We start from the raw sequence: 27,287 nt of genomic DNA, 5'->3' as shown, positions 1-27,287 counted from the left end.
GACTTCTCTGTTTCAGGACTATGTTTTGAACTCGCAAAAGCATCAAATCCTGGTATTTTTGCTGGTTTTTAAACTTTGTTCTTTGGCCATGATTCTGCCCAATTAATTAATCAATTTTGTTTCACTTCTCAGAATGAGCTCAGATGCCACACGTTCAGGCACCAACTCCAGAATCTGGCTTTTACAATTGAGTTTCTGAATAGCAATTTTACAGCACTGAACTATTTAAAAGTTTCTCAGGACTCTCTTTATCCTGAAACTAAAAAGTATTCGGTCACCCATGCTTGGTCTGCTGACTCTGTACTCTGGGAATTAAAGTTAGACTTCCAAGAGACCCTATGGACTATTATGCTGCAAGAAGGAATTATAAATTTCCACCTTCAGCTTCCAAGCTTTTCTTTGAAGATCTTCCCGGCGATTTCCCTCTGCATGTCTGCTTCTCAAGTTTTCCTTCAGCCAGAAAGCTTCTTCGAATTTTGCTTTAGTCTTGTAGGATTTTAGTTTTTCTCTATATTTTAATAAATTTCTGTGTTACTCCATTTGCAGCCACCATGTTGTAGAGTGTTGGATACCATTTGGTAGGTCTTAATGAAGCCTTCATAGTCTTAATTGGCTACCTCTGTGTATTTATTAATTCCAAGAACTATGTACACATACACAGTAAAATGTTCAAGACAGGAACTGTCTCCATGCTTGCTTGTGCACAAGGTTGTGTCCAACTCTAGACAGACTCCTAGGTGTGGATCATCTGTTCTCTTACATTACTGTGTGGGTGTGGAGACTGCTGTACTCAGTCCCACATTACCCCTATATGTGTCAGACCCTTATACTACAGCATTCACGTCCCCAAAGGCATCTTGTCAGTCATTTGAGGGGATAGCAAAAAAGCCCTGAAGAAATGCACTTGGCATAAGGAAATTGAGATGACTACAGCAATTTCAGGCATGAAGTCAGGATTGCTTCCAATCAACTCCAAACAACTGGTGGGGTTATGCATTTCTGGTGCCATTGCTGTTTGAGTGTGCACTTGTCACCCAGCATGTTGGATCCTGAAGGTTCTCATTTTAACCTGTAGAATAGTTACAACATCATTAATTATTTCCGTAAGCTGTTCATCTTTAGATACACTTCCTTGTTGAAAAGAAAAATGTGGATGCAAATCTTTTTAAATATCTTCTTCGCATACAGTTCACAATCTGTACAGAACATGACTGAAAACATCTCCAGGAGCAGCACATGATTCTGTGATAATTAAACTGTGTGGTCAGTCGATCGGTGCATAAATAAGATTGAGATGTATAGACATGCGAAGGGGTGAGACTAGGAGAATTTAATGTTATAAATGAGGTAATCAACATTTAACATGGAACATGGATGTACAGTTTTTAATAGAGCTGGGAAGGAAAAGCGACTTCTGTGTGGTTAAGATCAATCAAAATATCCACTTACTGATCTGCTGCTGTGATCAAAAAAGCTCATCATCTGTTAGCATCTATCTTAAGAGTGTTGAATTAATGTTGATTCTGTTCTTTATCTGTGAAATGAAATTACATGTAATTTTGAGCGGCCTCAAATTGTTGCAATGGAGATGTACTCAGGACAATTTTGGTACTTTAGATTTTAAGATACAAACCAATCTCTGGAAACTGAAGTAATTTTTTAAAATGTTTTTATTCAGGATTTTTCATATTGTACAAAATAAAGTCAAGCGTGACCACACATTGAGAACCAAAAAAAGTATACACACGTTGGTCACCTTTCTTTATTTACATTGGTTGACTTTTGTTATTTACGATAGTTACAGCTTCATTTTTACTTTCTCCTGTAGGCCTTTATTTCTAGCAGGGTCCCTGCCTCCCTCTCCCCCTTTTCTTCCTGACTGCCCTCCTCTTCTGGTGTGCCCTCTTCCCACATCAGATTTTATATCCTGTCTCTGTTTGCTTGGCTTGACGCCATGTATTAAGTTGTCTGTTAGGCATGGCAGGGCTTCATGTCTCTTTATCCCCCCCCCCCTCCCTCCTCCCCCTTTTTGTTTGCTTTTGTTGTTCTGCCATGGCTTCCCTCTCCCTCCCTCTGGCTTATTGGCTGTTGGCTACAACCAAGTTTTGGAACAACTGGGTGAATGGCTCCCTTGTTTTGTGGAAGCCCTCTCCCGACCCCTGATTGGTGAATTTAATTTTCCCCATCTGCAGAAATTCCGATTGATCAGCCAGTCAGACTGCAGCTTTGGGTGGTGCTGCAGATCGGCAGCCAAGCAGGATTCTCGGGCGGGTGATTATGGCGGAAAAGGCAAAGGGTGTCGGCCCTCTTCCCCGCGAAGCGATCTGGCTGTTTTAACACCCCGAAGATTGCCACTCTCGGGCATGGCTCAACCCTCATCCCCACCACCTTGGACATTGTCTGAAAGAAGGCTGTCCAGAATCCGACTAGTCTGGGGCAAGACCAGAACATGTGGCCATGGTTGGCCGGGTCTCCCTGGCGCTGTTCACATTTGTCCTCCACCTCCGGGAAGAACCTGATTATTCGTGTTCTAGCTAAGTGAGCTCTGTGTACCACTTTCAGCTGCAATAGGTTTAGCCTTGCACATGTGGAGATGGAGTTGACCCTCTGCAGTGCTTCGCTCCAGAGTCCCCACCCTATTTCAAACCCAAGGTCTTCCTCCTACTTTTCCCTTGTCTCGTCCAGTAGTGTGCCTGCCTTTCATATTATTCGCCCATACACGTCGCTGCAGTTCCTTCTCTCCAGTTTGGCTGCGTCTAGTAAGTCCTCTAACAGCGATTCTTGCAGCAGCCATAGGTACATTATTGTTTCCCCATGTAGGAAGTTTGTTACCTGCATGTATCTTAGCTCATTACCCCACGTCAGCTGGAACTTCTCTGTTAGTTCCTCGAGTGTTATCAGCCTGTTGTCTGTGTAGAAGTCCCGAATTGTCAATGTACCACCATCCTGCCTGAAGGTGGCGTCCTACCTGTGGTTGTTGCAGATGGGAGCTTTAACGGACGTTTTGGTTAATCCAGAGTGTGGCAATCACCACTGGGTTCGTTGAGTGTATGTTCGTTGGGGATGGGAGCTCAGTCGTGGCCAGGGCCCGAAGGAAGGTTCCCGTGCAGGAGCCCTCCGCCAATCGCACCCACTCGGCTTCTTCGGTTTCTTGCTCCTTTGTCCACCCCTTTATCCTTTCTGTTTTGTTATGCTCTGAACGTAGCATAAGCTGCTCCCTTGAATTGCACTCTGACAAAGGAAGGTTCAGACTTGGAGATAGCTTTAACACATTTATTAATCTGTTAACAATTCTCCTCCTTGGATTCGACTCTCCTGTTAATCCTGCTATAGCTACTCAGACTGATGAACCAGTCTGCTACAATCCAGGTGGCGGGTGTGATGTGTTTCAAATCAACCCTGTGTACTCACTGAGAGTCTCCACTGGAAAGAGAAAGATCATGTGTGCTGTGTCCTCTGCAGTACCTTTTTGGGGATGCTAGGGTTCTTCTCCACCCCCCCCCCCCCCCCCCTCCACTACCCCGCACAAACTCCAGGATCAGTTTTTATAATGAGTTGAAGAAGGCCTTGGGGATACAGATCGGTATGGATCTGAACAGGAAGGGGAACCTGGGCAGCACATTCATTTTGATCGCCTGCACTCTCCTTGCCAGGGAGAGTGGGAGTGAGTCCCACCTCTGCAGGTCCTTTTTAACTTCCTCCATCAGGCTGGCCAGGTTCCACTTGTGGATCCCTGTCAACTCATGGGCTATTTGGATCCACAGGTAAGACCATAAGACATAGGGGCAGAATTAGGCCATTTGGCCCTTCGTGTCTGCTCCACCATTCAATCACTGCTGATATGTTTCTCATCCCCATTCTCCAGCCTGCCAATACCCCTGATCCCCTCATTAATCAAGAACATACCTATCTCTGTCTTAAAGACACTCAGTGATTTGGCTCCACAACCTTCTGTGGCAAAAGGTTCCACTGATTCACCACCTCTGACTGAAGAAATTCCTCCTCATCTCAGTTTGAGAGGATCGGCCCTTCAGCCTCAGGCCAGAGCCCTCATCTCCTCCTCATATGGCAAGTTCTTCATTCCAGGGATCTTTCTTGTGCACCTCCTCTGGACCCTTCCAAGGCCAGCACATCCTTCCTTAAATATGGAGCCAAAACTGTTCATAATATCTCAGAAGTACATCCCTGCTCTTGTATTCTAGACCTCTCGACCTGACTGCAACATTGCATTTGACTTCCTAACTGCCAACTGAACCTGCAGGTTAACCTGAAGAGAATCTTGAATTAGGACTACTAGGTCCCTTTGCGCTTCTGATTTCCTAAGCCTGTGGTGGGGATTTTATGTCGGGCTAGTTTAAATGGTGACACCCCCCCCCCCCCCCCCCCCAGCTCTGCCCCTCCCCCTTGCAGATTCACCAGGAAGATCTCACTTTTGCTCAGATTGGGTTTATAGCCCGAGACGGCTCCAAACTCTTTCAGGAGCTTCATGATTTCCTCCATGCTGCTTCGTGGGTCCCAAATGTAGATTAACAAGTCATCCGCATGTTGCGAGGCTCCGTGCTCTCTGTCTCCCCTCCGGATCACCTTCCAATTATTCGCCGCCCTGTGAGTGATCACTAGTGGAAACTGAAGTAATTTTGAGTGGAGGAGACAAAGATGCAAGGCTTCATGGTCCAGATTTATTAAGTGCTGAAAAGAATGGACCAATAGCTGTAAAAAGTGGAAACAGAGATTTTGTTTAGAGTTGGTTAACCAATTTGAGTGACTACAATGAATATCTGAGAAGGACAAGAATTGTGAACATTACAGGAATGGGGATTAATATTAGTAATCAAAAATGTAAGGATTAAAATGTTCCATCATACCGTGACTATGGATGAATATACAATGGAATACATCTGCCAAAGCTGTAAATGTGAGTTGGCCAGTTGAATTCACATTGGGGTCTTAAGTTATATAGTGCTTATGGGTTGTGAGCCTTTAGCATCCTAGAGTTTCACCCAAAGCTATAAAGGCAGGGGGAATTGTAGGCATATTTGTGTCTCATGTCTTTTCCTTGCTGTTTTTGAAACACAGAGAAAAAATAATTTTAATATTTCAATCTGCCGATTACTAACAGTTGAGAAAATCTGAAACAATCCATGAGCAGTGCCAAAGTGCTGTCAATTTTAAAAGTAATTTATCCCCTTGCTTTATTATCCACTTACAAAATGTTATGCTTGTTATATTATTTGGAGTAATGTATGTTACTCATTTGCTTATGCCAAGATGCTCTTAAACCTAATGTTGATAAATGCTCGTAGTCCAATGAAAGCAAATAATTTATTGAGTAACAAAACAATTAACTTGTGAGTTTGATTCTTCAATACTTTAACTCGCTATTAAATTAAGCAAGATAGAACTAGAATAAACTATCTTTACTTATACTTGCACTCTGAGCTAACTCTACGGCTGGGATTCTCCGCTATCCGACGGGGCGAGCCATACTGGCCATACTGGCGTCGAGGAGCAGCGTGAACCATTCCGGCGTCGGGCCGCCCGGAAGGTGCAGAATTCTCTGCACCTTCAGGGGCTAGGCCAGCGCCGGCGGGGTTGGCGCCGTGCCAGCTGGTGCGGAACGGCCTCCACCGGCCGGCGCGATTTGGCGCATGCGCGGGAACGGCAGCATGTTCTGCCGTGATCCCAGCTCATGTGCAGGGGGGTTCTTCACCGCGCCGGCCGCGGCGGACCATTACAGCGGCCGGCGCGGAGGGAAAGAGTGCCCATGGCACAGGCCTGCCCGCAGATTGGTGGGCCCCGATCGCGGGCCAGGCCACCGTGGAGGCCTCCCCCGGGGCCAGATCCCCCCCGTGCCCCCCCCTCCCGAGGACTCCGCAGGCCACCCGCAGAGCCAGGTCCTGCCGGTAAGGACCTTGTTTGATTTACGCCTGTGGGACTGGCCGCAAACGGGCGGCCACTCGGCCCATCGCGGAGCGGAGGATTGCCGGGGGGGGGGGGGGGGCCACTGCCAACTGCCCCGACCCTCACGATGCCATTCCCACCCCCCCGAAAAACCGGCGCCGGAGAATCCAGCAGTCAGCATCGGGGTGGGGTTCACGCCGCCCCCCCCTCCCCCCCCTCCGGCAATTCTCCGGCTCAGCGGGGGGTCTGAGAATCCCGCCCTACACCTCTACAGCGGGATTCTTGATCCCCGCCGGGTTGGAGAATCCCCGGGAGCGGTGCGAATTCCGCCCCGCCACCCCGACGCCGATTGCCGTATTCTCCGGTGCCGTTTTTCGGGCGGGGTTCACACTACGCCGGTCAGGGGCCGTTGGTGTGGCCCTCCCGGCAATTCCCCAGGCGCCGATGGGCCAAGTGGCCGGCCGTTTTGGCCAGACCCGCAGGCGTGGGTTACGTATGGTCTCACAGGTGGCACCTGGCAGGCAAGTCGGCGGTGGCGGTCCTCGGGGCGGGGGGGAGGGGGGGGGCAGGGGGGGGCGGGGGGGGCAGGGGGATCCGACCCCGGGGGGGTGGGGGCCCCACGGTGGCCTGGCTCGCGATCGGGGCCCACCAATCTACGGGCAGGCCTGGCCGTGGGGGGCACTCCTTTCTTCCGCACCAGACCCTGTCGGGCTCTGCCATGGCCGGCACAGGGAAGAGAACCCCCTGCGTTTATTCCAGAACATGCAGGCGGTTCTGTGCTTGCACGAGAGCACGCCAGCCCCTTCGAAGGTGGCTGGCGCGGTGCCAACCCCTCCGGCGTCCACCTAGACCCCTGAACTTTTCAGGGGCTGTTGACGCCGGAATGGTTCGCGTCAGTTTTCCCACCGGCGTGGGGGCTTAGTCCCCGGAAAGGAGAATCCTGCCCATGGTCCCTAGTCACAATACACATGAAGAGGCGGGAAAGCAGATTGAGTCTGTTTTTATACCCCTTGTTCGTGTTTCCCTCTGGTGATCATTTAACTGAAATGACTATACATTAACCCGTTATGTAGATGCAGATACACAGATCACTACAATGCTGTTTTTAGCTGTGTGGTATAAGATTTGAATCCTACTCATGGACAGACACAAACATGTGATGAATTTGAAATGAAAACAGGAAGTTCCAGATGAACTCAGCAGGTCTGGCAGCATCTGTGGAGAGAGTTCACAACTGGCATTTTCCACTCCCGCTTGGATCAGGTCGGTTCGGCGACAGGAGCGAAAAGTATCACGAGATTATCAAAGTCGTGTTTCGTGATGATGTAAAAGCAGGAAGCGATTGAGCCTCCCCTCTCAGTGCTGGGCTGCACGTCGGGAATCTCATTGTAATAATAAATTAGGGGAGAATTATCAGACCCATTCGCCGGAGTCGTACCTCCCATGCTAAAAAATCCAATCACAGTGGCGTGATGTCAGAATGGCGTGAAGCACAGCTGGTCTCAGAAGGCGTGCACCTGGCGAGCAGTACGCCCAGGGGAGCTCGGAGGTGTATGCAGCACTCAGGGCGAAGAGGGTAGTTTCCAGGGTGGTGCCAGTGCAATGCCAACTTAATGCCAGGAGATGTCAGCTTGATGCTGGGGTGCCAGCTTGATGCCAAGGTATGCCAGCCTGGTGCCAGGGGTGCCAGCTTGATGTCAGGGCGTGCTCCTGGGTAAAGATTGTTTCCTGGTTTTCTATCTGTGCGCTGGTGCAGAATTTAAAATTGACGCCCGGTTCATCGAGTATTTGATGCAGAGTGGGTGAATCAGTGGCTGTCTGTAACCGATACATCATGGAACGTGTGACTTCAACTTTTTTTTCTCTAAGTCCAAGACTATATGGCGGAAAAAACTGCCATTGCCGTTGGCAACCTCAACTCCGCTTTTCCCACCCGACATTGGCTTTGTGCAATGTTTCAAATCCGAATGACTCTTCTTCAGAGTGTGAAGATTTGGTTAAGTACTTGGTGAAATATTAATTTCGTAAACTAACCACTAATAGTTGCTGCTACTAATATTAAATAATAACTGGCAGCCTTTATCTCTAAAATTATCTTAAATTCCACACATGTGTGTTTAATAAGGCGTTTGATAAGGTTCCCTACGGTAGGCTTTTGCAGAAAATAAGGAAGTATGGGATTGAAGGTGATTTAGCGGTTTGGATCAGTAATTGGCTAGCTGAAAGAAGACAGAGGGTGGTGGTTGATGGCAAATGTTCATCTTGGAGTTCAGTTACTAGTGGTGTACCGCAAGGATCTGTTTTGGGGCCACTGCTGTTTGTTATTTTTATAAATGACCTGGATGAGGGTGTAGAAGGATGGGTTAGTAAATTTGCAGATGACACGAAGGTCGGTGGAGTTGTGGATAGTGCTGAAGGATGTTATAAGCTACAGAGGGACATAGATAAGCTGAAGAGCTGGGCTGAGAGGTGGCAGATGGAGTTTAATGCGGAAAAGTGTGAGGTAGTTCACTTGGGAAGGAGTAACAGGAATGCAGAGTACTGGGTTAATGGCAAGATTCTTGGTAGTGTAGATGAACAGAGAGACCTCGGCATCCAGGTACATAAATCCCTGAAAGTTGCCACCCAGGTTAATAGGGCTGTTAAGAAGGCATATGGTGTGCTAGCCTTTATCAGTAGGGGGATTGAGTTTCGGAGCCACAAGTTCATGCTGCAGCTGTACATAACTCTGGTGCGGCCGCTCCTGGAGTACTGCGTGCAGTTCTGGTCACCACATTATAGGAAGGATGTGGAAGCTTTGGAAAGGGTTCAGAGGAGATTTACTAGGATGTTGCCTGGTATGGAGGGAAGGTCTTACGAGGAAAGGCTCAGGGACTTGAGGTTGTTTTCGTTAGAGAGGAGAAGGCTGAGAGGTGACTTAATAGAGACGTATAAGATAGTCAGAGGGTTAGATAGGGTGGACAGTGAGAGTCTCTTTCCTCGGATGGTGATGACCAACACGAGGGGACATAGCTTTAAATTGAGGGGTGATAGATATAGGACAGATGTCAGAGGCAGTTTCTTTACTCAGAGAGTAGTAGGGGTGTGGAACGCCCTGCCTGCAACAGTAGTAGACTCGCCAACTTTAAGGGCATTTAAGTGGTCACTGGATAGACATATGGATGAAAATGGAATAGTGTAGGTCAGATAGGCTTCAGATGGTTTCACAGGTCGGCGCAACATCGAGGGCCGAAGGGCCCGTACTGCGCTGTAATGTTCTATGTTCTATAAAATCACTATGGTTAATGTGGGGGAGCACGGGTGTATGGTGTTGAGATCGGGAACCAGCCATGATCATATTGAGTGGCACAGCAGGCTCGAAGGGCTAAATAGCCTACTCCTGCTCCTCTTTGTTTCTATGGTTAAAGTCTTGAACCCGGAGGCATTGGGGCAATTTCAATTTCCCACCAATGTGTCGCAGGTTAGGTGAGTGGGCATTTGAAATTGTCCAGGTTGCATACCCATCAGAAAGTCCACAGAAATGCACTGTCTCAAATTTTTACCTCCTTTCCTGAGCAGGTGGCAATGGACATTTGCCAGACCCAATTGTATGATTAGGACGGACTATAATAGTTGGTGGCCTGAGTAGGAGCGACACTGCAGCTTTCCCTCCAGGTGACATCAGTGGGAAAAGGAGCCAAGGTGAGAAGAGGCCCAAACAGGAACGTTCTTTTTACTTTCCATATGGGGTCAGAAGTAGCATGTGAGCTTCTCTAGGCCACACAAGGAAAGTCTCGGCCTCCCTTATCTTCTCGACTTCCACACCTTCTCGAACACAATGCACCTGTGAGACAACCCTCAAATCCGATCTTGCCACCAATCCAGTGCAATGGAAAACATTTGACACCTGCAATTTCAAGCTTCTTCCCAGCCAGAACAAGTGGAATTTAAATAAAATCCAGCAGTTAAAATAGGGCAGGACTCATGAGCAGAACAGGGGGGAGAGTTTTCATCTCATCTGCCTACCCGTCCATCCAGCTTTAAAATTGGGGACATTAAAGTGCAAACAAGAACTCGGTACAGATTTCTTAATTTAATTTTAATAAGAGTGCAGTTTAACACTCTGATGATTTAGAATGTTTGGTTGAAAAGATGCTTCAATATTCAAATAATACAGGTGGGGAAATGTTCTGTTGTGCTATTAATTTTATTATGCCTTGTAAAGTTACAAACGCACCGCAAATGCTGGTTATATTAGGAGGCTGTAAATTGAGTTATTATCATGGATGAAGTAGACATATGTCATATTGCGCTGTCATCTTGAGTGTAACAATATATGGGGTAATTCCGCCATTATTGTACATTGTAAAAAGAGGATCACTGTTGTTCTGTCAGTGTAAAGTGTTCTCTTGGCTAACATCAGCAGACTGAGAAGGTTGTTCTGATCATAATGTCAGGAGAATGTCTTATAAGGTAACAGTTGCCATTTTCTCGAAGGAACACTGTCACGTGGCAACTTGAAACAACAAAACATGTATCTTGTTTGTGCAGTTGGCAGCTTTCCTCAAAACTGCAAATACTTCATACTATCTTTTGGACAGCCTGACAGGAGCCTCTATCTAGTAATTCCTTCCAGATCAGTACACTAATGTTGCCCATTTTATAGTCACAATGGCTGTCAAGTAACCTTGCTGCTGTCAGTAAAGATTCCCTATTCATTTCCTCTTGTGTATCTCTCCATTTCAATTCGCAACCAAATTCACTGCAAGCCCAGGAAAAGAGACAGTTTATAAATGTTTCTCCAGAGTTAGTGATTTGTATTATCATCTGCTTTTAAAAGTGCTGGATGGATAATCAGCGTTGAATATCTATAATTCTGGAGATTAATTCCTACACACTGAGAGAAATTGTAGTTTTTTTTATCTGAAACTTTTAACTTTCAACAGAGCTTTAACATTTGGAAAGGACCTATGGGCTGGAGTTTCGGGAGCTGGAGAGGCTCCGCGGACCTTTAAAAATGGTGGCTGGAACTAATCCCCAAGGCTCCCAATTTTTGTCAGCACAGAATAAGGGTGCGGTTGCTGTGGGTCACAAGCCAGCATCCTGCAGTCTTACCTGGCCGGCTCAATTGCAGGGATGGAGAGCTCAAGAGTCATAGTCGAGGTGATGGAACCATTTGGATGGTACATTGGGCGGTACAGTAGCACAGTGGTTAGCACTGTTGCTTCACAGCGCCAGGGACCCGGTTTCAATTCCCGGCTTGGGTCACTGTCTGTGCGGGAGTCTGCACGTTCTCCCTGTGTCTGCATGGGTTTCCCCCGGGTGCTCCGGTTTCCTCCCACCAGTCCCGAAAGAATTGTTAGGTGAATTAGACATTTTGAATTTTCCCTCTATGTACCCAAACAGGCACCGTAGTCTGGCGACTGGGGGCTTTTCACAGTAACTTTGTTGCAGCGTTAATGACACTAATAAAGATTATTAAAGATTTTACCCTTGGCCCCTTGCCAAAGTATGGCGCCCACCGATCCTTTATGGCCCCTCGTGCTTCGGTGGTTGTCGTGAGTTGACATGGAGAGGGCATGGGGAGTTGTGGGTGAGGAGTTGTAACGGGTGAGGGATAGAGGGCTGCTTTCTGTTTTATTGTTTTTAATGTAACAGAAGCGAAGCCCCAGAAGCTTGAGGCAGGCTTTTTAAATAGCCTATTTCTGTACTGTGGTAGTCACCACTGTTGTATATATCACATACGCGATGTAATACGGTAAGGCTCCTGTACTACAGGTACGGGGGTAGATTCCTGCCTGCTGTCTCCGCCCAGTAGGCAGAGTATAAAAGTGTGTGCTAATTGAGCTGCAGCCATTTCGACAGCAGCTGCAGGAGGCGACTCATCTCTGCTTAATAAAGCCTCGATTACACTCTACTCTCGTCTCGTCGTAATTAATCATAAGTGCATCATGTACCCGGCAATTTCTGTGGCTGCCTCCGAACTGTTTCCTAGGGCGGTTGCCCCAATTCCAGTTATCACCTGCAGCCCCCTTCCCGGAACAAAAATTCCTGCCTTTGCAGGTGCTCTCACCTGAGGCAGACATATTGAGCAAGAAAATTTCCCCAAATTCCTGCTACCTGCCTCTGGAATGAAAATCCAACCAATGTTCACTGCCCTTATAAGCCATAAAGTTGTTTAATGTACACTGAAAAGTATGGCAGATAGGATATACCATGGCCGAGGTTCTCCGAGTCTCCGTGTCCCGGTGTGCGGGTGAAGAATGGGCATCAGACCTACGATCGGGTCCGATGCCACTCCCGTGATTCCCAATCGTGCATGCGCGGTCGACGCCACCGGTCGACGGCCTTTGAAAGAGGCAACCGCGGCGATTCTTCGCCAGCAACTGGCCGAGTTCCCACCTGCATGGTTCACTCATGGTTCTACCCGGCGGGCACTCAGAGTGGCGGCTGCGGACTCAGTCTCTGGCCGCCCTGGCGGGGGGTCGGAGGGATCCGACACCGGGAGGGGGCCTCCAGGACGGCCAGGCTCACGATCAGGGGCCACTGATCGCAGGCGCGATCCGGGGTGGGGGCCTATATTGTTGGGGTTGGTCCGCAGTTTGAGTCAGCCATGTTGTGCGGGGCCGGTGACGCGCGCATGCGCGGACCCCCGGCCGGAAGTGCAAGGCCCCGTATCGGCAGCCGGAGCTGCAAGGACTACTCGAGGGCCCTGCTATCCCCCCTCAGGTAGGAGAATCACTCTGGACTTTCTCCAGAGGGGTTGGAGGGAGAGACTCATCATCTGACTGGGACTGAGTGGGTGGCTGGTCTCCAGCAGCCCTCTCAAGTGCTGGAGACCTGGGGTGTCCCTGCATGCAACTGCTGCGGGGACGTATCTGTGAGCTGTGTTGCTCGTTCTGGGTGAGTGTGCTTAACACTCAATTTGGCTCTGTTTCATCACTTAGCTCTGGAGTCGCCAGGTATCGTTAAGATACCGCCACAAGTTTCAAGGTCAAGTTCAAAGCAATAAAACCATACACCAATTAGTAAGTTCAAACAACTGAGTTTATTATAATACAATTATAATACTACCCATGCACACGCTAAGAGGATTAAACTATTCCTACCGCTAAATAAACCAATACTTATCTCAAAGGGAACTGCCGGATCAGGGGACAAGGCCTCTTGCTCTGCTCTGATCTGCAGACTTCAGATTGGTACGGGTTACAAAAGGGTCAGGAGTGTCTATCTCTGGTAGCGATCATTGTGAGACACTTACTTGCTGGCGGCTGCTGTCCCAAACCTCTCCGCTCTCTCGTTCAAGGTCTTCTTTAGCAAAAGCTGGTCGAAATGCTGGTCCAGAGAGGAGGGCTGGTTAAGAAGAACGAACTAAGTGTAGGACCTGTCTTTTATAGGTCCCAGGGCTCCGCGCCCTTTTGGGCGGTCCCTTTTCCTGCTAGGAATCGATTGGGTCTCTTCCCAATCAATATGTTTGAATCCCCCCAATACTGAGGCTGTCTCTCGGCTACTGGGTGGGCTTTCAGGTGCTTTGTTTTCGGACCCCGCTGGTGCCGGGGTGTCTGGTTTCTCATACACTGTTGCAATCACTTCCCCATTTGTGTCCATTGTCCCTGGAATCGTTCCATTACTATGTTAACTATCCTGGAGATTGCTTCATTAGTATGCGGAATGTTCGTTTCGGTGCTGTCTGCTCTCTTAGCAGACAGAATACACATCTGCTAGGTGTAGCCTGCTGGTGCTGCAAACATTGTCCATTTTAACCTGTAAGCTTTGCGTTCCTCCATTTTGTATTTAGGGAATGGCCAACTTCGGTGGCTACAACTGTTCTCCAGAAGGTGAGCCCGATTCTAGCCTTGCCACATCGATGTGTGTGTCTCTGCATTGGTGGAGGGTGTGGGTGAGCGCTGGGGAGAGCTCCCTCATCCTCAGATGTGCTCCAGGGGCTTGGAGAGCTGCTAAGTTGTCAAACTGGCTGTGGCCTGCTTGTACTTGCAGAAGTCAAAAGGACAGTTTTAATAGATGGGCTGAAGCTGATTCAGAGTTCATAGCACTCAGTGTGAATTTCAGGATTGGTTGAAGTGATGGTGCTGAGATTGCCCAAGATTGTTACATGAGACCAAGCACTGCATCGGCACAGGAGCGATCCCTGTCTGCACCAGCGAGCACTGCAGCAGCCTCTTCACATTCAGTAAGGCCCATGATCTCTGCCATCCCTTCCCTGGTCTGGGCTCGCTTTCACTTGTGGAAAAATCTGGTCTGTACAGAGACAAAACAAAGATGTGATCAGAGGGGATGGAGCAGACTGGAGCATAAGGGGATGTCCCTTTTGTGTGGTGAGCCCTCCCAAGAAGATTGAAGTTGGTGCAATAAGACAGATGGGATGGTGCTGTGAAACTCTTGTTACGAGAGTAAGGGTTGATATGTGTCTCCTGCAGCTGAATATGTGAGATCCATGAGGCGAGTAGCCATTTCAATACATGATGCCAGGCTGAGTGTTTGATAGTGGAGGGAACTGAGAGAGCCTGATGCGACGGACATGAACATTCATCTGCTCCCTCCACTGGACAATGCTTTGTGGGCAAATGGCAGCAGTGCTGACCTGGGCAAAGCCATCCTAGGCCAAATGGGTGAGGTTGGTTTCTTTGATCCGTCCCTAGGGTAGAGGTGATGCTAGTGGACCTGCAATCCCCAAATAAGGTCCTTGCGGGCCCTGGCAGTGAAAGCTGGTGCTGTCTCCTTCTTGAGGCTGAAAGCCTTTTGCCTCTGGGTCGTTGACATCCTGCATGGTCTGGTGAAGAGAGGTGGGCTGGATTCATGTTGATATATGATCTTGAGACCTTCGAACCCGTAAGCTTTCAGTGGGCGGATGAATCAGCTGCCGGCCCGCCAGGGGAGTCCGAGGGGAACTCACCTATACATAACTAATGCTATTCTAAGTGCTGAATCTGGCACAGGGTTCAGCCATTCTGATCAGTGGAGAGGTGCTGCCAGAGCTGCCCGCCACCACACTTAGTCACAAAATGGGAAATTCGGCTCTATGTTTGTGGGTAGTTGAAGTGATGAAAGTAATGTCCTTTCTTCTTGCCTGCTCTTTGTCCTCTGATGAAGGGATAAATTCTAGCTGTCAAAACCTGTACAAGTATTGCAACATTTAATTACCTTGTCGCAGAAACAATTGCTCTAGATTACTCTTTGTTTATTAGGAGACCCTTCCACCTAAACTGAACTTCCTGGCCGGGATTCTCTGTTGCGCTTCCGCCAGCTACTGCTGCCAGCGAGAAAGGAGAATTTGGCACTCAGCCAAATCTTCATTCCCTGCTGTGGGACCGGAGAATCAAGCCGGCGTGAAGGAATGGAAATTCCCGACCCCCATCCTGCATCCTTAAATACCTTCACAACTGGCTGTCTGTTATGATTCTAATTCATAGAATCATCAGATAAGTGAAGGGACAATAGAGAACTAATTGAAGTGAGACATTTTCAATCATGTCTTCTCTCAGCTTTACATCAGGATTTTATATTGTTCTAGTTGAGAACCTCAGCAATAATATTGGCATGGATGCAATAGAAATTTTCATTTTAGTGTCAACTCATACATAGTCTGTTCAACATTTAGATATTTGCGAAGAACAGCCTGTTTCTCGGTTTAAAATTCCTCAGTGAATTAATTAAAACTTTAAATTGAAATCCTAGAATGAAATCCCTCAACGAACTGGGATATTCTTGCTTCAAACCTGAAAGGAACCAACATATCTCAGGGCAGAACGGAATAATTTATTCTTCAGTTTCCTGAGGTGAAAGGAATTCTAAAGGTGTTTTTGCTTCAAGTGAAATGTTTTTTCTTCAGTCAGTTAATGGTAATGTTTGGGTGTCAGCAACTCCCATGATCTTGTCTGCCTGCCTTGCACAGTGATAATACAAGTGACTCTCTTCAATCAGCTTGTCCCTATTAAACGTAAAGAGATGGTACTATAGTGACAGCAGACTCTCTGAAGACAATGGGCGCGATTCTCCGCTCCCGCGCGGCTTCGGGAAGGCCGTTGTGAACTCGGCCGAGTTTCACAATGGCGTCGGAGGCCACACCTCGCACACTATTCACCCCCCCCCCCCCCCAGGGGGCCAGGAGCGACGTTGTGAGAAACTCGGCCGCCGGGCCTTGACGCTTGCGTTAAAGCGGCGTGCCGAGAATGACGCGACGGAGGCACCTAAGTGACATCAGCCGCTCATGCGCAGGTTAGCCGGCTCCAACCCGCGCATGCACGGTTGCCGTCTTCCCCTCCACTGCCCCACAAGACATGGCAGCTTGATCTTGCGGGGCGGCGGAGGAGAAAGAGTGCGTCTCTTAGAGATGCCGGCCCCGACGATCGGTGGGCTCGTTCTTCTCTCCGCCCCCCACAAGCCCCACACTTACCTGTTGCGCGATGTTCACGCCGGCAGCGACCAGGTGTGGTTGGCGCCGGCGTGAACTGGTCGGGTTCGTCAGGCCGCTCGGCCCATCCGGGCCGGAGAATCACCGGTCGCTGTGAAAAACGGCGACCGGCGATTCAGCGACACGCCATTTTGGGGAGGGGGGTGGGAGAATCGCGGGGGGTGCCAGGGCGGTGTGTCGTGATTCGCCCGGCCCTCCCGTGATTCTCCCACCTGGCGTAGGGACATAGAACATAGAACAGTACAGCACAGAACAGGCCCTTCGGCCCTCGATGTTGTGCCGAGCAATGATCACCCTACTCAAACCCACGTATCCACCCTTTACCCGTAACCCAACAACCCCCCCCCCCCTTAACCTTACTTTTTTAGGACACTACAGGCAATTTAGCATGGCCAATCCACCTAACCCGCACATCTTTGGACTGTGGGAGGAAACCGGAGCATCCGGAGGAAACCCACGCACACACGGGGAGGACGTGCAGACTCCGCACAGACAGTGACCCAGCCAGGAATCGAACCTGGGACCCTGGAGCTGTGAAGCATTTATGCTAACCACCATGCTACCGTGGAGAATCGCACCCAATATGCTTATTTGTCCATCTTATCCAGTTTCTTCCTTTTTTAAAGTTCAACATAAAACTGCCTAACTAACCTGAGTCTCAGTGTTTTATGGATCGTTTCATCTCTGCTCCACAGATATGGCTGGAGTCCTATTTCATTTAAAAAAAACAAATGCCATAAAACTGAGCACATGGGCTACACTCACTTGTCATAACCACCATGGCATGGCAATTCTCCGACATGACCATGCATCTAGCTTTCTATTTGACTCCTTTTTACTCCAGGAATCTACAAAATGGTCTTCAGTCCTGCAGAAGGTAGAGCTGCAAACAGTCCTCTCTGCTACAAGGTCCTTTAGCCTTATGCTGTGTGAACATCCAACTAGCTGTGAACGTGATTGCTGTTCAATAATTCCTTCAGATCCCCCCATTCTTAATGAGGATTAGCTAGAGTGTCAGGATGCTGTCCTTTAGAACTTACAAGACATGGAAATTGCAGAAGGAAAAGTCTTGCTGCAATTACTCATGTTTTGAATTGCTCATCAAAACACTTTGGTGCCGCATACCCAACATCCCAAGGAGAAGTGAACTTCAGCTGCTATTTCTCCATTGTTAGACCTTACTTACCTCAGCAAAAGAGATTTTAATCTTGTTTATCCAAAATGTGTTTAATTTCATGGTTCAGAAGCGATGGTAAGATTGAATTCCCGGCCTGGTCACAAGTTGGGGTCAATACACTTGTTGCAAGAACCTTTTGGGGACATTAATCTCCCTTACTCTCTCCTACTCAAACTGAATTTTCTGCAAGGGAATTTTCAACCTTGGATTTTGTACCTTCAATCATCCTTAAAATCCTGATGCTTGTGATTTACTATTTCTCTTGAATTTGCCAGCATGATGTCTTCACCATGCTGTGGCTTCCCTTACCTGTTCTTCCAGATCCAGTTGATCAAGATGTTGTGCCTGCATTTTATAGGTCACTTGCAGGGCATTTGTCAACGGAATGTATTCTCCTTGCCAGACATTTTAGCTAAAACATCATCAGTATCAAATTTTAGGAAATTGTTAACTGGCCATTTTTCAGAAGTTTACTGCAATCCTCATTGTTAGCCAGTAGTTACAATAGCAGAAGTCTTAGTTAGTTGCTGATTGAGAGTCTTCTACTCTCACCAAGGTTGTTCTTCCTCAATTCCTTTGTCAGTAGATATACTTTGCTCCTCAGAGATCCACTGTCAGTTTATAGGCACCTAATTATTTTGGTGGCCTTCAAGACTTTCACTGTATCTGCAAGAGATCTTTTGTCATAGGATGGTCTGGATTTTGTTGAACTGGCTGTCAGCTTTGTAAAGGAAGCGACAGTGCAAGTTTAAAGCCTATTTATATAATAGTCATTCATCAGCATTGGTTAAGAAACTTTACCATACATTTCTAACACAAGAACAACTGTGAATCACTATTCGCAAAACATCTTCCCACTTCTCTTGTAGGGTTTTACGATTTCAGCCTTAGTTTAGTGACACCCTCTTCTTTCTTATGTCTCCTACCAGGAAAGAGGTTCAATTGACCTGGGAAGCATCTTTATCCTAAGCAAGATTCTAAAGACTAGGACAAGTAGACCATCTGCCATCTGGTGAAACCTGCTGATGAGCAAGATTCTTTCCTGCTGATTCCCAGTGGTTGACTCCTGGCTAACTTGTACTTAATTGTCTCTCCAGTCATTGCCTTCCATTTAGAATAGGTTAATGTTATTGATCGAATACCTTTTCCCCCCCAGTCAAGAAATGATAGGCACATTACATGTCAGTCAAGCAGATTTTCATTTAAAAGCCTTGTTGCTGCTACACCCATTTATTTTTCACCCTATCATCAGCCGGAATGGCAAATGTTACAATATGCACATTTTCCTTTCATAATAATATTCACATCTTTGGTCGTGAGTACTGTTTGATCTGATGTGAATATGCTTCACAAAGGATAATACTCAGGTTTATTACCACAATCGTGGTTCACACATTTAAATAAAATCAAATATAAAACATAAAACTTGATTGTTCTATTATGGAGTGGAAATGTGGTTAAAAGTTTTAGCATTTGAAATATTCTGTTGAACAAACTCATTCATTTTCTTGATTTTAATAAGTTTTGTAATGAAGTGACATAAAGAATAATATATGGTGCAAGCCCAGTATTGCAGCCATTTTGTAATGGACTCCATTTTGTTTCAAAAGGGCCAACATTTCAACTCTTCATAAATTTTTTACAGCATAATATTGACTTTATTTCAGGGCTTGCTGCAGTGTACTCCTTTGAGTAATGTGGACATTTACGTATTTGGAAATATGCTTCACAGGGATACCATTTATAACTGCTTTCTACATTTCGACATTAGGTACACAAACACATGGGGCGAAATTCTATGACCCCCCGCAGGGTCGGAGAATCGCCCGGGGCCTTCGTAAATCCCGCCCCCGCTGTGGCTGGACTTCTCCGCCACCCGGGAATCGGTGGGGCGGGAATCGCGCCCCGCCGGTCGGCGAGCCCCACGCGCCAGTCGGCGGGCCCCCCATGGCGATTCTCCGGCCCGCGATGGGCCGAAGTCCCGCCGCTGTCAGGCCTCTCCTGCTGACGTGGTTTAAGCAACCACTGGTGCCGGCGGGAGCAGGCGGCGGGAGCGGGCCCCGGGGTCCTGGAGGAGGCGCGGGGCGATCTGACCCCGGGGGTGCCCCACGGTGGCCTGGCCCGCGATCGGGGCCCACCGATTGGCGGGCGGGCCTGTGCCGTGGGGGCATTCTTTTTCTTCCGCCGCCACCACGGCCTCCATCATGGCGGAGGCGGAAGAGACCCCCTCCACCGCGCATGCGCCGGGGTGACGTCAGCGGCCGCTGATGTTCCGGCGCATGCACGGACTCACACCGGCCAGCGAAGGCCTGTCGGCCAGCCCCGACGCCGGTCGGCGTGGCGCCAAAGGCCGTTGCCGCCGGTCGGCGAAACGGAGCCACTCCGGCGCGGGCCTAGCCCCTAAAAGTGCAGAGGATTCCGCATCTTTGGGGAGGCCCGACGCCGGAGTGGCGAGAGCCACTCCGATATGCCGGGACCCCCCGCCCCGCCGGGAAGGGGAGAATCCCGGCCATGTGTTTTAGCCATTTTGAATTCTTAATACACTTGCCATCCCTAATGACTGAGGGGCGTCTGTTCTGAGCAGCCAGTTATATCCCTAGTGTTTTTGTTTTTGTAAATTTAGAATACCCAATTCATTTTTTCCAATTAAGGGACAATTTAGCATGGCCAATCCACCTACCCTGCACACCTTGGGTTCTGGGGGCGAAACCCAGGCAAACACGGGGAGAATGTGCAAACTCCACACGGACAGTGACCAAGACCTCACCACTGTGCTGCCCAGTTATGTCCCTAGTCTAATCATGGCTTTCACATAACAAATTGGCAGAGTTGACCAACCAAATAGCCATAACCTTGCTTTGTTTTCAAATCATTGGAATGAATATTTGACTTTTCTTTGCATATTAGTCGCACTATGATGTTGTGCAATGGCATGTATTAAAAATGCTCTTGTTTAGTGAAAACCTAATAGCAAACTAATGTACTGGTTTATTGTACCACAAACTGATAAGGGACCGATTAGTGCTTAGTGCACCACCCTCTTACCCCACCCACAAAATAAGTCACTGATCACTGCCGCAATCAAAGCAGCAGTGGCTGGTAGGTGGCAAAGTTAAAGTCAGAAGTTAACACATGATAATATGGTGCAGTAGTGGCTGATTATAGAACATCACCAAAGAATGACCTTCTTGGGAATAGAACAATCACTTTAATAATAACAAGATATTAAAAACAAGCAGAATAATTCATGCGGCTGAACCATTCACACTCTTCATTATCAATTTACTGTTTAATAATGCAGTGGTGAGATATTTAACCCAATATAACGTATAGTGCAGTTTCCTTTATTGATGACGTTGTCTGCATTACAATTTAAGCCAGCTGTAACCTGGTTAAGGATTTAAAGTAGTTACATGACACGGGTAGTTGCTGTATTATTTCAAGTACAAATGTGCGCTGTCTATAAATTTGTCAGGTCAATCTCTCAAATTATATTAAATTCAAATTTATTTTCAATGCTGGTCAGTGGTCAAGGTGCTGGGAGAAGGAAGTTTTGTTGTGTGGTGCCCATTTTCTGTCGTGTTAGGTACACTAGTCTAACACTGGCTGCAACTGGATGCAGCTTAGGTCAGAAAGATACTCCAGACCTTAAAGTTAATTTAATCAGGTTTATTGAACTAATAGCACAGTTAGCACAGTTCTCTGTGAGTTTGACTCTCTGCTAACTTAAGTGTGATTACTCTGTCTGACTGAACCAGACTAGCTCTTAGCCACGTGGTGGAGGTGTGAGATTGCAACAACACCCTTAACTGACTTTCTCGGTGTTCATCAGTGGAAAGAAGTGGAGTGTGAGCGCCTCGTGTCTTTTATAGTCAGATCCCACCCCTGAGTGTCTTGCCTGCTTATTGGTCATGTCTTGTTCTCTGAGTCCATTAGCTGCTTGTCTGTATATCATTATGTGTGTGTCTGCATATCATGACATCGCCCCTGCAGTACCGGAGGTGATCCATGTTGGGCACGTGTATGGCTGGAAGTGCCGTTTGCAGGTCCCTGTACATCAGGAGTTGAGCCGGCGATATGCCAGTGGACAGTGGGGTCGCCCTGTACGCAAGCAGCGCAAGGTGAATGTCAGATGCAGAATCCGCGGCTTTGCAGATGAGCTGCTTCACTATGTGCACCCCTTTCTCAACTTTTCTGTTTGACTGCGGATAGTGTGGGCTGGAAGTGACGTGTTTTAACTGATACGACTGGGCAAACAGAGACCATTCATGGCTGCTGAAGCACAGGCCATTGTCACTCATGACAATGAGTGGGATACCATGCCTCGAGAATGTCCCCTTACAGGCCTTGATGACGATCCGAGATGTGAGGTCTGGGAGCTTCACGACTTCAGGGTAATTGGAAAAATAATCAATGATTAACATGTAATCACAGCCATTTGCATGAAAGAGGTCGATGCCAACCTTGGACCATAGCGGGGTTTCGATTTCATGCTGCTGAAGTGTCTCCTTACTCTGCGCTGGCTGGAAGCGTTGACAGGTCGCACAGTTAAGGACTATGTTCGCGATGTCCTGACTGATCCAGGCCAGTAGACAGCCTGCCTGGCTCTGCGTCTGCACTTTTCCACACCCAGGTGGCCCTCATGGATTTGACGGAGCACCAATCTCTGGAGACTGTGTGGAATTACAAACCAGTCCAGTTTGAGGAGGATACCATCAACCACCATCAGGTTGTCCTTTACATTGAAACATTGAGGGCACTGCTTTTTTTGCCAGCCATTGGCTAGGTGTTGCATAACATGCTGCAAGAGGGGGTCTTTGGCTGTCTCCTCACGGATACGAATCACCTTCTCATTAGATGCCGGGAGGGTGCTAGCACACAGCTGCACCTGTGACTCAACCTGTGACTCAATTTGCCGGATGACGTTCAGTGGTTCACTAGGCACAGTGATGGAGCGGGACAGTGTATCGGCAATGATGAGCTCCTTGCCAGGCATGTAGACCAGGTCAAAGTCATACCTTCTCAGTTTGAGGAAGATGCGCTGCAACCGAGGCGTCATGTCATTAAGTTCCTTGTGTATAATGTGGACCAGGGGCCTGTGATCCATCTCGACTGTGAATGACGGCAGGCCGTAGACATAATCGTGAAACTTGAGAATGCCAGTGAAAAGGCCCTGGCATTCCTTCTCGATTTGTGCATACCTTTGTTCGGTGGGCATTATTGCCCTTAATGCGACGGCAACCGGTGCCCAGGATGAAGTGTCACCGCATTGCAGCAGGACCGCACTGATGCCATCCTGGCTCGCATCTGTCGAGATTTTTGTTTCCCTGTCTGGGTCGCAAAATGCCAATATGGGTGCAGTGGTGAACTTGGCTTTCAGCTCCCACCACTCTGCCTGATGGGCGGCCTTCCACTCAAAGGGAGTGGACTTCTCTACTAGGTTTCACAGGGCCATGGGGCGGGATTCTCCCCTAGCCAGCATGACGGGGGGTCCTGGCGTAGGGGAGTGGCGCCAACCACTCCGGGGTCGGGCCTCCCCAAAGGTGGGGAATTCTCCGCACCTTTGGGGGCTACCCCGCGCCGGAGCAGTTGGCACCAGAGGACTGGCACACAAAACCGGTACCAGCGGCAGCGGGGCTGGCCGAAAGGCTTTCACCGGTCAGCGCATGCGCCGGTGGTGACGTCAGCTGCCGCTAACGTCACCACCGGCGCATGCGCGATTTGGGTTTTTCTTCCGCTTCCGCCATGGCGGAGGCCGTAGCGACCGCGGAGGAGAAAGAGTGCACTCAGGGCACTGGCCCGGAGTCTGAGCGGGGGGCCCCGATCGCGGGCCTGGCCACCGTGGGGGCACCCCCCGGGGTCCGATCGGCCCGCGCCCCCCCAGGACCCCGGGGGCCCGGTCGCGCCGCCGATCCCGCCGCCACCAGAGGTGGTTCAAACCTCGGCGGCGGGAGAGGCCTCCCAGCGGCGGGACTTCAGCCCATCGCGGGCCGGAGAATTGCCGCAGGGGCCTCGCCGATCGGAGTGGCGTGATTCCCGCCGCCACCACTTCCCGGGTAGCGGAGAATCTCTGCCACGGCGGGGGCGGGATTTTCGGCGGCCTGAGGCGATTCTCCGACCCTGCTGGGGGTCGGAGAATTTCGCCCATGGTGTGTGAGGCCATGTTTGGGATGAACTTTCCCAGAAAATTGACCATGCCCAGGAAGCGCAAAACCGCCTTCTTGTCTTCCGGGACCTTCATGGCTGCGATGGCCTTGACATTGTCTGTGTCGGAGCACACGCCCTGCTGAGAGATCTGGTCTCCTAGGAACTTGAGTGTCATCATGCCAAAGCAAAATTTGGCCCTGTTCAGCTTCAGGCCATTGGCGTGGACACAACGGAATACCTGCTGGAGATGGGAAACATGCTCCTCAGGGTTCGTGGACCATATGATGACGTGTGTATGAAGGGGTTCATACACACGAACCCCTTCGATGCCCTCCATCATCTGCTCCATGATGGGATGAAATATCTCCGATGCCGAGACGATGCCGAACGGCATACAGTTATAGCAGTGCCTGCCAAACGGTGTGTTGAAGATGCTTTGATATAAGCGCCGTCATTGTGGAACCCCAGGTTCCAGACAAAGCTGTCTATTAACCACAGACTGCTGAATGTTACATCAAATGGCATAAAGAACCTTCCCACACCTAAGTTGGACTACAGAGGATCTTTGGCAGAATAACTCCCGTATCTAAACTTCAGCAAAGATCAATGCTTGGGACATCTCACCTTGAGGTTGTGACTCACGTTTGCAAAGCAAGGACCATATTGCCTGTGGCTGTCAAGCTGACTGTTGCTATGAATTTTTATGTATCCAGCTTTTTCCAGGTTGCCACTGAAGATGTGAGCAAATTTGCTGACAATACAAAGATAGATAGAAAAGCAAGTTGTGAGGAGGATATAAAGAGTTGCAGAATACAGATATTCCAAGTGCCATCATTTGCTCCAGAACTTGCCTGATGTCCTGCAATAAACAGGTGAAGAACATCGTTGTCACCACATGGAGGTGTGTGCAAGTTCCATTCTACCTAAACTCCAACCACATGATCAAGGGAGGGCCCAAAAGTGTTTAGAGGCAGGCCAGAGAGTTGCAGATATTTTTGTATCTCCATCCTCCATTCCATTGAGAATATTTTAATCCATTTGTCTTGCAGCTTTGAGAAAATCCCTGCAATCAAATGGGACTCTGGTTCATTCTGGGGCCTCGGTGAGGAATACTCTGCAAGGCCTCACTCAGTCCCATTTCCCGTACTAACGAGCTCCGTTCCCCAGTGCAGGAAGAGTTTTGGGTCTCATTTAAAAATGGTGCACTGATCTCTAGACTCCTCACCATGACCTCCGGACCACCATAACGCCTCAATAACCACCCCCCCACCCCCACCCCGCCCCCCGCACCCTAACTCATAAGGGCACTTCCGGGTTCGATTCCCATGCTGGGAAAATGCCGCCCGGCACCTAGGCACTGCCAGCCTGACAGTGTCCCTGCCAGGGCCACTGGGGTGGCAGCACCAGGGTGGTAGGGTGCCGAATCGCCTGGGAGATCTCCCTAAGTGCTGGTACACATTTGTGGAGGCCAGTGCTAATCGGCGCTCGCTCGGGATCTACGAAGTAAAATCCAGCCCCATGGGTAACACTGACGAGTGCATATTGAAGTGAGTCTTACTGCACACTTTAATATGCAAATCTAAGTCCCACCCTTTTTGGCAGGATCCAGATCGCAATATCTTACGAGATTCCATTAGATCTCGCAAGGCGTAGAGAGCCACGTAAATCTCGCAAGAGGCCTCTGCTGAGATTTATCAGCTGCGACATGTCCTGGGCCTGGCGCGGTGCGGCCGTTAGATCGTGTCCAAAGTATTGACGCTGGGGCTGAACTACCTGCAGATCGTGTTCCCATTGGGGACGCTATTTCTGGAGCAATTCACGACATGCAAATAGGCCAGTGCTCTGCCCACATGGATCTAGAGCAGCTCTCATTCCCTTCGGCGTCAGATTTGCTGGGGCTAGAATTGGTGCTGGAGAGCTTGACAAGCTGGAGCTGCTGATAAGCACTCCAGTCCCCACACATTCTCATTCCAGCCTGTGCCACACCACCCCAATCACAAGTGGCACACCCTGAGTCCACGGAGCTGTCAGCAAGTCACTCCCAGCTATTCCCCCAGGCACTGGAAAACCCCCACCCCCCGCAGGCGCTACAATTTTTAACAGACTTTAAAACTTTGATAATCTTCTCTCTCCCGCTCAGCAACCATGGCACCCAATCCCATTTTCAATACCTGTAGTAAATCACACTCGCCTGACTGCGTGTAGTTCAGGTCGCCACATTACCAGAAGGATGTGGATGCTTTGGAGAGGGTGCAGAGGAGGTTCACCAGGATGTTGCCTGGTATGGAGGGTGCTAGCTATGAAGAAAGGTTGAGTAGATTAGGATTGTTTTCGTTGGAAAGACGGAGGTTGAGGGGGGACCTGATTGAGGCATACAAAATTATGAGAGGTATGGACAGGGTGGATAGCAACAAGCTTTTTCCAAGAGTGGGGGTGTCAGTTACAAGGGGTCACGATTTCAAGGTGAGAGGGGGAAAGTTTAAGGGAGATGTGCGTGGAAAGTTTTTTATGCAGAGGGTGGTGGGTGCCTGGAACGCTTTACCAGTGGAGGTGGTAGAGGCGGGCACGATAGCATCATTTAAGAGGCATCTAGACAGGTATATGAACGGGTGGCAACAGAGGGAAGTAAACCGGCACAGGCTAGGAGGGCCGAAGGGCCTGTTCCTGTGCTGTAATTTTCTTTGTTCTTTGACTTCCACCTGAAAGGGGCGAAGCATCACGGAAGACTAGAGCATCATGGGCCAAGCACGCTAAATACATTTAAATGCATGCAAATACCAGTTTTGCATGCTGGCGCGGGGTGCAAACCGCATTATTGCCACCAATGAGGGACCACAGCATGGCGCCCGAATCACCTCTGGAGAGAGGTGTCATACTTCACCTGGTCCCACTCCTTTGCACTATCCCCACAATCCAACCTACAATCTTTGGACACTGAGGGGCAACTTAGCATGGCCAATCCACCTAACCTGCAGGAAACCCACGCAGACACGAGAAGTATGTACAAACTCCACGTAGTCACCCTGGTCTCTGACAGTGCTAACCACTGTGCCACCCTGCAGTGCACATATTAACACAGTTACATTTGTGTGTTATCAAAATAAAAGAACTGAATTCATCTATTGCCACCATCACTAAGGGGCAGCACAGTAGCATAGTGGTTAGTACAGTTGCTTCACAGCTCCAACGTCCCAGGTTCGATTCCCGGCTGGGTCACTGTCTGTTGGGAGTTTGCACGTTCTCCCCGTGTCTGCGTGGGCTTTCTCCAGGTGCTCCGGTTTCTTCCCACAGTCCAAAGATGTGCGGGTTAGGTGGATTGCCCTTGGTGTCCAAAAAATGTTAAGTGGGGTTTACTGGGTTACCGGGATAAGGTAAATATGTGGGCTTCAGTGGGGTGCTCTTTGTAAGGGCCGGTGCAGACACGATGAGCCTCCTTCTGCACTGTAAATTCTATGATTCTATCATCAAAATACCAGAGAAACAAACTTCATGCAATCATGTTAACGGGTTCAAATGTTAATACTGTACTGATCAATTAAACCAAAATCTTCAGTGAATATTCTGCAGCAAGTAAGATTTGCATTTCAATCCAAGGTTAAGCCTGCACCTACACAGCACAAAGGTAGATCGTTTTAAATGCGCTGATTCTGA

The 27,287-nt window shown here is 48.9% G+C and overlaps 1 protein-coding gene across 7 annotated transcripts in view; it reads left to right on the top strand.

The window, feature by feature from the left end:
• Positions 1-27,287, top strand: part of sntg2 (syntrophin, gamma 2) — a 1,464,242-nt gene that overhangs the window by 1,418,241 nt on the left and 18,714 nt on the right. The window lies entirely within an intron of this gene.

This window comes from Scyliorhinus canicula, chromosome 6, assembly GCF_902713615.1.
Source record: "Scyliorhinus canicula chromosome 6, sScyCan1.1, whole genome shotgun sequence".
In the NCBI taxonomy this organism is placed as follows: Eukaryota; Metazoa; Chordata; class Chondrichthyes; order Carcharhiniformes; family Scyliorhinidae; genus Scyliorhinus; species Scyliorhinus canicula.
Note: the sequence above shows the minus strand (reverse complement) of the source record. Positions and strands in the feature narration are given on the sequence as shown.